The sequence below is a fragment of the Choloepus didactylus genome, chromosome 4 (assembly GCF_015220235.1).
Source record: "Choloepus didactylus isolate mChoDid1 chromosome 4, mChoDid1.pri, whole genome shotgun sequence".
In the NCBI taxonomy this organism is placed as follows: Eukaryota; Metazoa; Chordata; class Mammalia; order Pilosa; family Megalonychidae; genus Choloepus; species Choloepus didactylus.
In genome coordinates this window covers 162,492,137-162,504,607 of record NC_051310.1, presented here as the reverse complement: position 1 = coordinate 162,504,607, position 12,471 = coordinate 162,492,137, and the positions used below count along the sequence as shown (strand labels likewise).

The 12,471-nt window shown below is 41.0% G+C and overlaps 1 pseudogene; it reads right to left on the bottom strand.

The window, feature by feature from the left end:
* Nucleotides 1-1,094: 1,094 nt before the first annotated feature.
* LOC119532982 lies at nt 1,095-5,791 on the bottom strand (annotated as a pseudogene).
* Between the last annotated feature and the right edge of the window lie 6,680 nt (nt 5,792-12,471).

Here is a 12,471-nt window from a genome sequence, read left to right as displayed (position 1 = left end):
GATTCAAACATAACTTCGCCCCGGCACCTTACTCCCGAGGCGAGGCAAGCACTGTACCGGGTAGAGCAAGCGCTCAGTTGCGCCACTCTGAAAAGAATAAACCCCAATGAGCCTTTTGAGGCCTGCGTGCTGCCAACAGAATTACAGCCCACTGCAGTGCTGTGGCAGCAAGGACCGCTGCTCTGGATCCACCCTGGGGTTTCCCCCCGGAAGGTTCTAGAGCATTATCCTACAGCGGTTGCAGAGTTAGCCCTGGAGTGTATTAAAAGAGCGGTACAGCATTTCGGCCAGCAACCCAGAAATCTCCGAGTGCCTTATTCTTCCCAACAGCTTGAGATACTCACTGGATGTATCGATCAATGGGCCGTCCTCCGGTGTACATTTCTCGGAAGCATTAACAATCAATTCCCTAAAGCTCCCCTCTTGCAGTTTGTCGCTCGGCACCCAGTGATTTTTCCTAAGGTGACCTCGCCTAAGCCGCTAGCGGATGCCCCCACTGTGTACACAGACGGCTCCAGCTCCGGCACAGGGGCGTATTGTGTCGAGGGGGACACTCCCAAAACAGTACTCTTCCATCCACAAAGGCCTCAATGGGTAGAGCTACAGGTTATCATCACTGTTCTGAAAAGCCTCTCTGAACCCTTGAATGTTGTCTCGGACTCTGCTTATGTTGTAAACTCTGTACAGATACTAGAGACAGTGGGCACTATTAGGTATTCATCTACAGTAAGAACATTCTTTATCAAATTACAGGAAGTTATATGGGCCAGGCGACACCCTTTCTACATAACTCATATCAGAGCCCACACGGGCTTGCCTGGCCCCATGGCCCAGGGAAACCACATCGTAGATGTGGCCACTCGACAGCTACACATCTTTCCCACACTGGTGCCATATCAACAGGCCCGAGAGTTCCACGCCAAGTTTCACATCAATGCAGGCACCCTAGCTAAGCGGTTCAGCATACCACGTGCAGCTGCTCGAGATATTGTCCGAGCCTGCAACAATTGTGCAGAGCAGAGAGCAGTCCCCTCGGTTGGGGTCAACCCTAGGGGTCTCACCCCAGGGGATACTTGGCAGATGGATGTCACTCATCATTCAGAGTATGGTAAGGTCAAGTACTTACACGTGTCGATAGACACATATTCCCAAGTTTTGTTTGCCTCTGCTGAACCAGGAGAAAGAGTCTCCCACGTTGTTGCACACTGCTTGGCTGCATGGGCGGCTTGGGGTAAGCCAAAAACGTTAAAGACAGACAACGGACCAGCCTACACTAGTAAATCCTTCCAAAAATTTTGTGACAACATGGGTGTCCAATTGAAACATGGCATCCCCTATAACCCTCAAGGGCAAGGAATCATCGAGAGAGCGCACAGGTCGCTCAAAGACCTGCTTAGGAAACAGAAAGGGGGGATAGGTCACGGCTTGTCCCCAAAGGCTCAATTGTCTATAGCCTTATTTACATACAATTTTTTAAATGAAAATTCACAGGGAGTGACACCTGCCCTGCAACACACCACCCCGAGTCCTCAGCATAGAGGTCTAGTCCGTTGGAAGGATGTCCTGTCGGGGCAGTGGAAAGGCCCTGACCCGGTGCTCAGCTGGGCCAGAGGCTCTGTTTGTGTTTTTCCCCAGGAACCAGGACGTCAACCAGTGTGGGTTCCGGAAAGACTGGTGAGAACCGTGACATCACCTGAAGAAGCCAAGGAACAGCTGTCAGAAACGCCAACGAATATACAACCTGAACCATTAGACCAAGCCTCCGACCCTGCTGATGATGGCGACGACCGACAAGACGATAATAGTAGGACTGACCACCCCGCGGTTGCCCAAAAAGAGGATCGGTAACTCTGTTCTTTGCTCTCCTATAGCAATCCTTCTAATCTGCCTTTTTCTTTTTTTTAGTGGAACTGTGGTAGCGCAGGAGAGTGGTCTTTGGGGCCTGTGGCATCATCCCCCGACCCTGGCCCCATTCTCTGCTGGGTCTCCCGCCTCTCCTGTGTTTTTCACTCGTACCCTGTCTCTAGGTCTCCACCACCTGCCTTCTGACAGAAATATTTCCTCCACAAGCTTCAACGAGTACACACTGATCCTCTCTTTTGCTAACCTCTCTGTCAAGGTTGTCAACACCACAGTTGCGGCGAATGCTACTTGTGAAACTGGTAATGGCGAGTTAAGTAAGGGAGTCTTGCTTGAATTTCTTAACGTTACAGGGAAGAGCCGCCAGTCTTGTGAAGGGATCTTGAGTAAAAATGAGACTCAAAGGTGCCTTTTCCTTCCGGGGTTTGCTCCTACAGTCTGCAACCGTTCCAAAGACCCGGATGCCTCGCCGCCCCGCTATCCTAGTGTATCGCCCAAGTTATGTCTGGCTCCCCGTCAAGGCAACCGACTGGGTTGGCCCTGTTTCTCAAGTTGTTTCACTTAACAATATCCCCTTCTCTAAGTCTAGGCGTCCAAGAGGCATACCTTACCCGAGACGTGCTACGCCGCCACAATCAGATGCTGAACTTAAATTTCCAGGCCATTCAGAAACTCCTAGCGGAGATAGATGAACTTGGACTAGAAATAGATGGACTCTGGAGAGTTCTCCAGCAGACGTGTGATACCCGATGGTTATTCGGGAGGCTTTGTGTCACCCCGGTTAGGGTGAACTTGACAGAGGAGCAGCAAGATGTCGCCGAGTGGCTCAAGGACACTTATCTCCCCAACTTCACCAATCTCTCCGGCCAAGTGAAATCCGACCTTCAGGGACTTGAGAACATTAGGAAATTGAAGCCTGTTAGTTTCGACCTTTCCACACTGGGCGAGACTGTAAAAAATCTGTGAGACCAAGTCACCTCTTGGTTCTCTTGGCCCAATTTGACTAATTGGATTCTCTTGATGGTGGGACTATTGGTGGGATTAGTCATTGTTAAATCTTTGCTAGAACGCCTGTTTCAAGCGCGGCAGTACCGTGTTACCATTATGATGGCTATGTCCTCCACCTTTGATACCCCCAACAGCGACCATTCTGATGGCCATACCCCATCCTGGCCGCCTCGGGCGGGGCACTCGGGAGCGAGGTTTGTAGCTAAGCGCGCAGCTGTGTCCCGGGTATAACGGGCGACGCCAGCAGTCATAATTTTTGTCTCAGGTAGGTCCCTAAGGCAGAGTCATAGTTGTGGCCAGACTTGACTCTAGCCAATGCATAGGGACGCCTAGTGACACCTCCGACTCTGGTTAATGCTATCCCTGCCCCCGCCTTTGTCCCCCAGTTGCAAAGCAAAGCACTGCAGGGAGAGTCATGTTGTTTCCAGCTCACGGACTCTCCTGTCTCCATATGAGGTGAGCATTCTGGTCGGTGCTAGAGGCTCCGCCGCTAAATGGCTGAGACCTAGTCCAGACTCCCCAAAGCACCGGAACAAATTGTGAGCCATCTGGGTTCACGGGAGCACACTCATCACTGGGGACACTGGGTCGATATAAATAATAAAGGGGGAGATGTGGAGAGCCGTCTCCCGGGACGGGCATAGCGCATGCGCTGTAAACCTGCTCCAAAGTCCCCCCGCCCATCGAATGAGCCAAGATGGCGCCCATATCCTGCTTCCGCTTATGACGTGCACACTCACTATTCCTATCTGCCAATTGAGTGCATATGCGCGGCGCTAGATCATTGGTTATGAGTAGAGTACTTAAGAGTTTGCCCAAGCGAACCTCGGGGAGACAGCCCACTAGGAGCCGTACCTGACGGCCACATCGAGGCTGCTCTCCCGCGAGGCACTCTGCCCCGCGTGGAAACCTGTAACAGAGAATGCTTATCTGGCTTCAGTAAAAGACTTGCTCTCGCAACCGCCGTGTGGCTCGAGTCGTGACTTCCAGCCAGGTCAGTTTGCGTGGTCTGCATCTCTCTCTCTCTCATCCCTTGTTTCTCCCCTCGCCGGCCGGGGAACAGGGGTCGAGCGGGGCGGCGCCGGACAACTGATGAGTTTGTTAGCGTTTCTAATCTATGGTCTAGCACCTTAGTACTTTGACTAACTTCTTTAACCAAATTTTCAAGTTAATGATATATGTTCCAATGCTTTCTCAATTCAATTTCATATGATATCTGTAGAAGTTCAAATGATACCTTTTGCTTTATTAACTTTAAAACTAATTGTTGTTTTATTTTATAATAGTCTTGCTTGGCAACATGCAGAGCAAAATCTCCCTTTAAAACTGGCTATGTTCAACAATTGGGCATTCTCTCTTATCACAGCAGGCAAATTTTGTCTTTCATATGAGTGATTGTTCTACAAGTTTTAGAATTCCACTGATCAAGGTAGAAAATTTAGCATGCAAATTTTCTTTGCCAACAGCCTTGTTGGTTAGGCTATAAAGATTCTCCTTTGTCCATTTTATAGTTGACTTCCTGCTCAAATTACTTATTTTCAGTTGAATTAACTTATGTTGAGCATAAAGTATGCTAACTGTAGCCTGGTCATCTCTAGCCATCTCTCCTCAAGGATTTCTAAGTTATCACAAATAAATGATGTTTGTATACCAAATAGTTGAAAATTTTCTTCATTTGAACTTTCAACTACTTCATGTATACCCTGAAAGAACTGCTTTTTTGGTATATAAGGTTAATGCTGCTGTGCTTTGCTTCTCCTGACTTAGATAGTTTTCCAAGGGAAATTGAGCTGTAGCACCAGTGGATTCATCTCTTACCATAAATTAGAATGTTTGAAGAATATCTTCAATTTTGCAACTCTATCAGTAAGTGCCTGAAGGTCATTACTGATTTTAGTATTCAGAGCATTTGGAAATTTTTGACTCTTCTTCAACTTTTTAGTGGCTTCTTCTACTTTGGCATTTAACCTTACAGATTTGTGACTGGTTACTGAAGCTATCAACTGGTATTTATTATGTCATTGAAGTTTTAGGATCTTTAATCTTTCCAGAGTTCGAATTTCATCATCTAATTTCTCTAGCTCTTTGTCATCCAGAGTAGGTTCCTTCAAATCAGAGGCTTTAAGGGTTTTAAGAACTTCATCCAATACTGCTTCTTCTAGGATGGGCTTGTCTGAATTTTTAAGTTCACTAAAAGCTTGCAATTCTTTTTCAGACAACATGTTCTATTCATCCACATTCCCACAAAACCACTTCAAAAATGATTCATCTTCAGCAGACTCAAACAACCAGCCAAAGTTTTCTCTGTTAAGAACATCAGCCTTGGGGTAACCAATTTTTTTTTTTTTTTTAATGTTTCCACAAATTCATTTCCACAACCCTTTTTTGGGGGGAACTAATATTTTTGTAACTAGTATGGGCTTAAGATATTGACTTTAGAAAATAAATCAAAGTACAAACAAACCAAATTTTCTGTTAAGTACATAGATAAGGGAATAATAGTTTTAGAATCTATAAGGATTCCTCCTTCGATGACCTAGTTATTGTCCACCTCACACACAAAATTCAATCTCAAGATACAATGAAGCTCACTGAGCTCCCACCAGCATCCTGTCAGGAAGCTGCCAACACTACCCATGGTTTTCTTCTTGTTTGCGTTGTAAATTTATCTCTGCTTGGAGCTGATGTTCAGCAGTCCAAACTCATTAATCAAATTTTGCAATTGGTGTGTGGCTGTTTCCTTTTCCTGGTCCTAGGAGAAAGGCCTTTTGTTTTCCACCGGGGAGTGATGCTGAGTCAGCCTCCCATGCCAGTGGGGGAGGGGCACCAGCCTCGGCAACGTGGGAGGATTTACTTACAGCTCTTTACTGCGATTTATCACCCTAGCATTTCCACTCGTTCCTGGCTGGTGTACAGTGCGCATCTGGTCTATGAAGTCCCCTGAACACTTGTTTCACGCAGTTTCTGGTTATTTACTCACTGCCCTGGAGGACAGACTAAACCCTACAACTCCCTATGCCGCCATCTTTACCTCCTGTTTCCTTTCAGGAGCAACACTTGGAGCACAATTTGTATTGATATTTTACTGCTAGATTAGGTCCATTAATAAGAATAGAGCTTAATTTGGACCCACTAAGGGAGTACCAAGACAGCTACTAGTGATATAGCATAGTTGGCACTTCTAGACCCAGTAATAGAACACAGAAAGAGTCATGAAAACTTTATATCCTCTTATCGATGAAAACTTCATGGGAGTTATATTATGTCAGCCAGGATATATGGCCCATCAAATGTAGTATTTCTGATTCTTGATGTTGGGTGCTGCTGTGTTTTTGGATAAAAGGAAAAATAGTTCAGAACTCACTCACCAGAGGAAGGGTACCCTGCAACAACAAAACTCCATTCTTTTCAAAATCTTATTCGTTTTCTGTTTTTTTTTTTTTTCCATCCTGCTCTCTTATTCTACACCTATCGAGAGAGTAATTCCTTGAGCGAGAAGTTCTGAAATCTTTCTGAACTCGGGCAGCACAAGGTGAGGCAAGTTCAGTAGTGCAGGCACCGTGCCTTGAGCAATGCTTCATCTAGAATGTTTGCCAATCCTTGATTTAAGCCGATTGACACACCACAAGGTCAGCTTGAATTAGATAAGACTGTTTCTAAAATGTGGTGATGCTTCCTTCAAAGATAATCTATAAGCTGTTGAGAGATTCTTATTCCAATTTTCAAAGGCATAGACATCTCAAAGTGTTGGGAAAGAAAGTATAAACAATTCTGACAGTGGAATTTTTACAGTGGCCTTACACAAAATTATTTGAAACAGCAAGCATATATATTTTGCTGTTCTTTAATGCCATATATGCGAATCTCATACAAATCGAAAGACACAAGAACAGTGTCTTTTATTGAAAACTAGCCTTTCAGTTGGTCTCAAGAATTCACTCAGATCTGGACTACATTAGAAATTCCTTAAGAGGAGAGACCTTTGCATATAGGTCTTCATGTTCTTAATTCATGTAGGGAAAGCACTTCCTAATTAATTTAGAAAAAAAAAAAAACTCTTGGAAACTGTGTAATTTCATAGAAAATCCTGAAATTTACTGAGACTAGCTGAATATTTTCTTGAAGTTGTTTCCTTAGAAATTTTCTTCCTTGAAATTACAGAGGCATTTAACTGAAGATCTTTGGTATTTTATTTCCATTTGGGGAAGTAGAAAAAAATAACACTGGGTTCATAAAGGAATATCCAATTTTAAATTTTTGTTCTAATATTATTCCAACTATTCATGAATTTTATTTAATATCAGAGTCAGACAGATTTGATTTGAATCCTAATTTGACTATGTGACTTAGAGTAAATTACTTAATCTCCCTAAGACTAATTTTTCTCTTCTGAAAATATTGGTGACTGAAATAGTACCTCATAGGATTGTTTTGTGGATTATGTGAGATACATTAACGAAAAATTATCAAATACTTTGTCACATAGTAAGTACTCAGTAAAGTTTAGCAATTATTACTACTATGAAAAATTGCTTCTTGATTAGAATGAAGACATTCGATACATCGTAGAATTACTGCAATAATTCCTAGTATACTCAGAGACCTTGGAAATATAACGTGTCCTAAGCCCCTGAATACAGGGAGGTGGTTTAACATAGCATGGTTATCATTTATTTTATTTTCATTTGTAGATAATGGTAATAATTCTTTGATTATCACTTAGTTACTAATAAAACATGACATGAGTGTGTGTGTGTGTATATATATAATCAATATATATCATATATAGCAAAAATAATTCTCTGTAAATAGAAACTGTTTATTCCTACCCTGGGCTAAAAGATCTTGACCTGATCCAGGTATAACACCTACCTGAAGGGATTTGTTTACTAGGGAATTTATATCAGCAACTGAATTTTTTATCTTTTTTCCATCAAAACATATTTCTCCTGCACTTACTGTAAGTTACATATTGAGTATATACTATAAGCAAAGCACAGGAATAATTTATTTAGGATAAAAAAACAGGCCGTTTTATTATATACATAGGGCATATGTTGTATGTGGTCAAAACAGCATGCCAGTAGCATAAAAATGAGGTCAGACATCAAATCTTGTATCACCTCATGAGAAATTGATGATCTCCATCAGTTTATGGAACAGTGTTATGGATGTTCAGTCTGGATTCTTTTCTGCATCCCTTACTGTTCTGGCTTTAAGCAATCCAGTTTGAATTTGCACACATCTCCCTGCTTTAAGATCTTTTATTCTGATCTCAAAAGAGTGTGGCTTTTGTATGTCAACCAAAAAAGGATACAAAATGGGGAAGCTCTGACTCTAACCTACAGGTTCTGTCTCTGACAGTTGTATTCTCTTAGTGGTAGGAATATTTTTGGGTCAGGCAGCTGCATTATATAATTATAGTAATCTTGAGCATGATTTTTAAGTCTTGTATGTTGGGAAAGGATTATTCATACTTAAGAGTGGGACCTAAAACTGGATTTCTCATTTGTGAACTACTTAAGATAACCAACAGTCCTGATTTGCCAAGGACTAAAGGAGTTCCCATGATGAGGGACATTCAGTTTTAAAACTAGGAAAATTCTGGGCAAACTGGGATGAATTGGGCACCCAGAATTACTGTGACTTTTTTTTTTTTTTTTTTTTGGTCATATGATGCATATATGAAAATGCATATGTGTTAAGGGTAATATAATAAGCACTTATCTGCTATTTATCTCATAAAAACTTCAAATGACCCTATTTTACAAATGAGAAAACTAAGACTTGGAGAAGTTAAGTAACTATCTGGGATTTATATCTATCTATATCTACCTATCTGTCTGTCATCTAATCATGCTATATACTGTACTGATAGCATATATTATATATATGTATAATATCTATCTCTAGAAACATGCTTTGTTATTTTGTTAACATTTTCCTATGATGTGCTGGTTTGAATGTATTATGCCCCCCAAAACACCTGTTTTTTACTGCAATCTTGTGAGGGAGACATATTAGTGTTGATTAGGTTGGAACCTTTGTATTAGGTTGTTTCCATGGAGATGTGACCTACCCAACTGTAGGTGATAACTCTGATTAGATAATTTCCATGGAGCTGTGGCCCCGCCATTCAGCATGGGCCTTGATTAGTTTACTAGCTCCTTATATAAGAGCTCAGACCAAAGGAGCTTGGTGCTGCAGCTTGCAGAGACATTTTAAAGATGGCCTTTGAAAGCTGACACTTTGGGGAACGCCATTTTGAAAGGCAACCTGGGAGCAAGCAGACGCCAGCCATGTGCCTTCCCAACTAACAGAGGTTTTCCGGATGCCAATGGCCTTTCTCCAGTGAAAATACCCTATTGTTGATGTCTTACCTTGGACACTTAATGGCCTTAAGACTGTAACTTTGTAACCAAATAAACCCCCTTTATAAAAGCCTATCCATTTCTGGTGTTTTGCATAATGGCAGCATTAGCAAACTGGAACATATGCCATCAGAAATCTTTAGAATTTTTTTTTTTTTTTTTTGGAAAGGCTGAATGCAATTGGAGATATTACATGTTACAGTAACCACCCTCCTCTACCCATAAGGACAGTTTGACCACAAAAACACCCCTTTACCTCCTATTTTTCCAGTAATTGAGTGGCCATAGAAAACCCTCCAATCCTAACACTGAAAAATCCTTCCTCTTTTGAGATGTCCCCAAACTGCTTGCCTGTTCCCTCACAAGCAACTGAAGACAAACAAGTGTACCTGAAGACTCATTAGAAAGTCTCTTGCTTCCCAAAATTCAACTTTAATAGAGTGATGGCCAATTAGAGAATTTCAGTTTTCCTCCTTTTATCCTATAAAACTTACTATCCTTTCTAACACCATTAAACCCCTACTGAAAGAAATGTGATTCCAGAATGTTTCCCTTGCTGCAAGTTTATGAATAGTTTTTTTTATTGTCTTGTACTTACTTTTGTCTTTGACAAGTAAAATAAAATTCCAATGGTATTAGCTTTTTGCACAGTTATTAGTGTATACACATTTTCTTATTGCCTGGTTTTCTGAAACCAAATCAATTAATTACATTAAAACAAACCAACAATATCTTACATTTCCTTTCACTTTTCTCTGTCAAGGTTCTTTCTGTCTGTGATTATTATGCATTAGTTGATTATTCTTTGCTCTTGATATTCTTCCTACAGCAATTTTTGTTGTTCCGGGGAGGGCTGGTATCCTAATGGACAAGGCACTGGTGTTTTGGAGACGAGTGATGGAACAGTACTCTACTTTTCTGAAAATTGGTATTCACACATGGAGGAAGGGCTGTACTGTTTTATGATTGTTATGTACTGCAGGGGGCAGATATAATACCTGTGAATAACCTGCATGTACCTCTCAACAACTCATAGTAGTGCTGACAATCCAGTTACCACCTAATGCAAAAACAAAATAAAACAAAACAAAACAAAACAAAACAAATAGTTTGTAAGTGGCTAAACAAAATGAAGATACAGCCTTTCTTCTCTAAAGTCTGCTTATTCCTACTGACATGATTTTTTCAAATTAGTCAGTTTTTTCATAAAGTCATCGTTACAGAGTTTTAAAGGCTCTTCTTGTGTAAGCACATTGGTGTACAGATTATGAAGTGGAGGAAGAGATGCTATTTATAACAGTGGCAATATTAGTAAATAGCAGTTGAGAACTGTATTGTGTTAGCCTGGTTTCCCTAGAAGTAGGGCCAGAGACAAAAGCTTGAGTGGGGTTGAGGAGTGTAAGCGTGAAAGGTCAAAAGCCACCCTAAGTTTCACTATTTAGTTAACCATTGCTATAGATGACTGGTTCTTGGGCCTTTGGAACCTTCTACTCAGGGGAAAATGGGGCCAGCATTTATCCCTGGCCTCTGTATTGCAGTGGTCAAGTGTGGCCCACAAATTTAACTCCCCCATATTTCTGTGATGCACATTATGAAAGCCAAATATTTTCCCTCTGGTGTCTAATGCCAGTGAGTCAGAGTAGTTCCGGTGCAGAAAGTGAAAAGTAGGAGGCTCACACAGAGGTGAAACACATATATGATATACCTATCTGAAGCTGGTTAAAATCATGCTGCATCAGTTGGGTTCCTCAGATCCATTATTGTTTTACATGCTGACCCTTTAGTCAATGTCATTTTGAAATTTGCAAGAAAATTGCAGTACTCTTAATGGAAGTGCTTAACTCATGAAATCACAGAATGTTTGGCATCAGTCATTGTGTCTTTCCTAGATTTCAGAATTTCTGCCAAATGTGGTTGCACAAACTCTTAAATATGTAGTGAAATACTTTGTTTATTGATTTTAACTTTCACTCCATATTTGTTTTCCTGTCATTCAAAACATTGTAACATTTCTTTGTTTCTTACTTATTTCTGCATATGCTTTTCTTTTGCATATAAGGGGAAAAATTAGAATGGTAAAGAGACCTGCAAAATGTCAGAAATGAAGACCTTTATTTTTTCTTATTACAAATGTTTTATCTGTCTAGAGATTCTAATAGTTCAAATCAGACAAACCAACTCTCTAATCAAAATCTATATGCAAAAGGTAACCAAAAGCATTATGTTCTATTAGAAATGCAGGTGCTTTACACTATTTAAAGGAACACAGTCGTGTTCCACAACGTCTTTGACAACCTGAAGCATGCTTCCTGAATAGACTTGTGAAAGTTTAATTGGATAGGAGACTACTCCATGAGGGACCACTAGCACTTTAATAGCTAGCTGCAGACCCCTAGTGAGGTTGAATAATTACAATCAAGGAGCTATAGCCGTTTCCATGACTGCACTTATACTTCTGCAGAAAGACCCATTTTCCCCTACATGACAGTTCACATTGTATTAATTATAGATTACATGCTTTAGCCCTCTATCATTATGCTAGCATATTCTCATAAAAGATGGTACATTAACCATAAAATACTGCGATCATTGCATGTATAATTGTTCAAATCCCTGCACTGGTTGTGTGTATCTGGAAGAAGGGGAAAAAGAGGTCACTTTATAAATATCAGTGGCACCAGATATACAAATAAATCAAAAGGCAGCAAAGGAGAAACTGGCATACTCTCAGATTAAAATGTGGATATCATGTATGCTTGACCCTCTATTTCCATTTCTCTTTTGCATAAATGATTAAACACGTGATTCAAAATGCAGCAGTATTAATAAAGTTAACATTAGATAATTGAATTATTCTAATCCAAATTACTGAATTATTGAATTATTGAAAATCAAGAATCTTCTGAAAAGCTACTCCTGTCACTATTCAAACCTCTCTGTCTTTAACAGTGACCACAGATCTTGGACTGAAGAAGGGAACTCACCAGGGATCATCTACCGTGCACCTACCACTGAGATAAATGTTAACTTACACATTTTCACTATGAACTACCCTCTCTAAACTAGGAATTCTTATTCTCAGATCACAGGTTCACAACAGGAGTAAAGAAAAGCTCACTGAAGCTAAACTAAATTATACGCTAGAAGTTGGGGTGAGTGAGTTCAGTTTCAAGACCATCAAACAGCAACATCTGTGCCCATTGTACAACACTATCATTTCTCCAGGGATAAG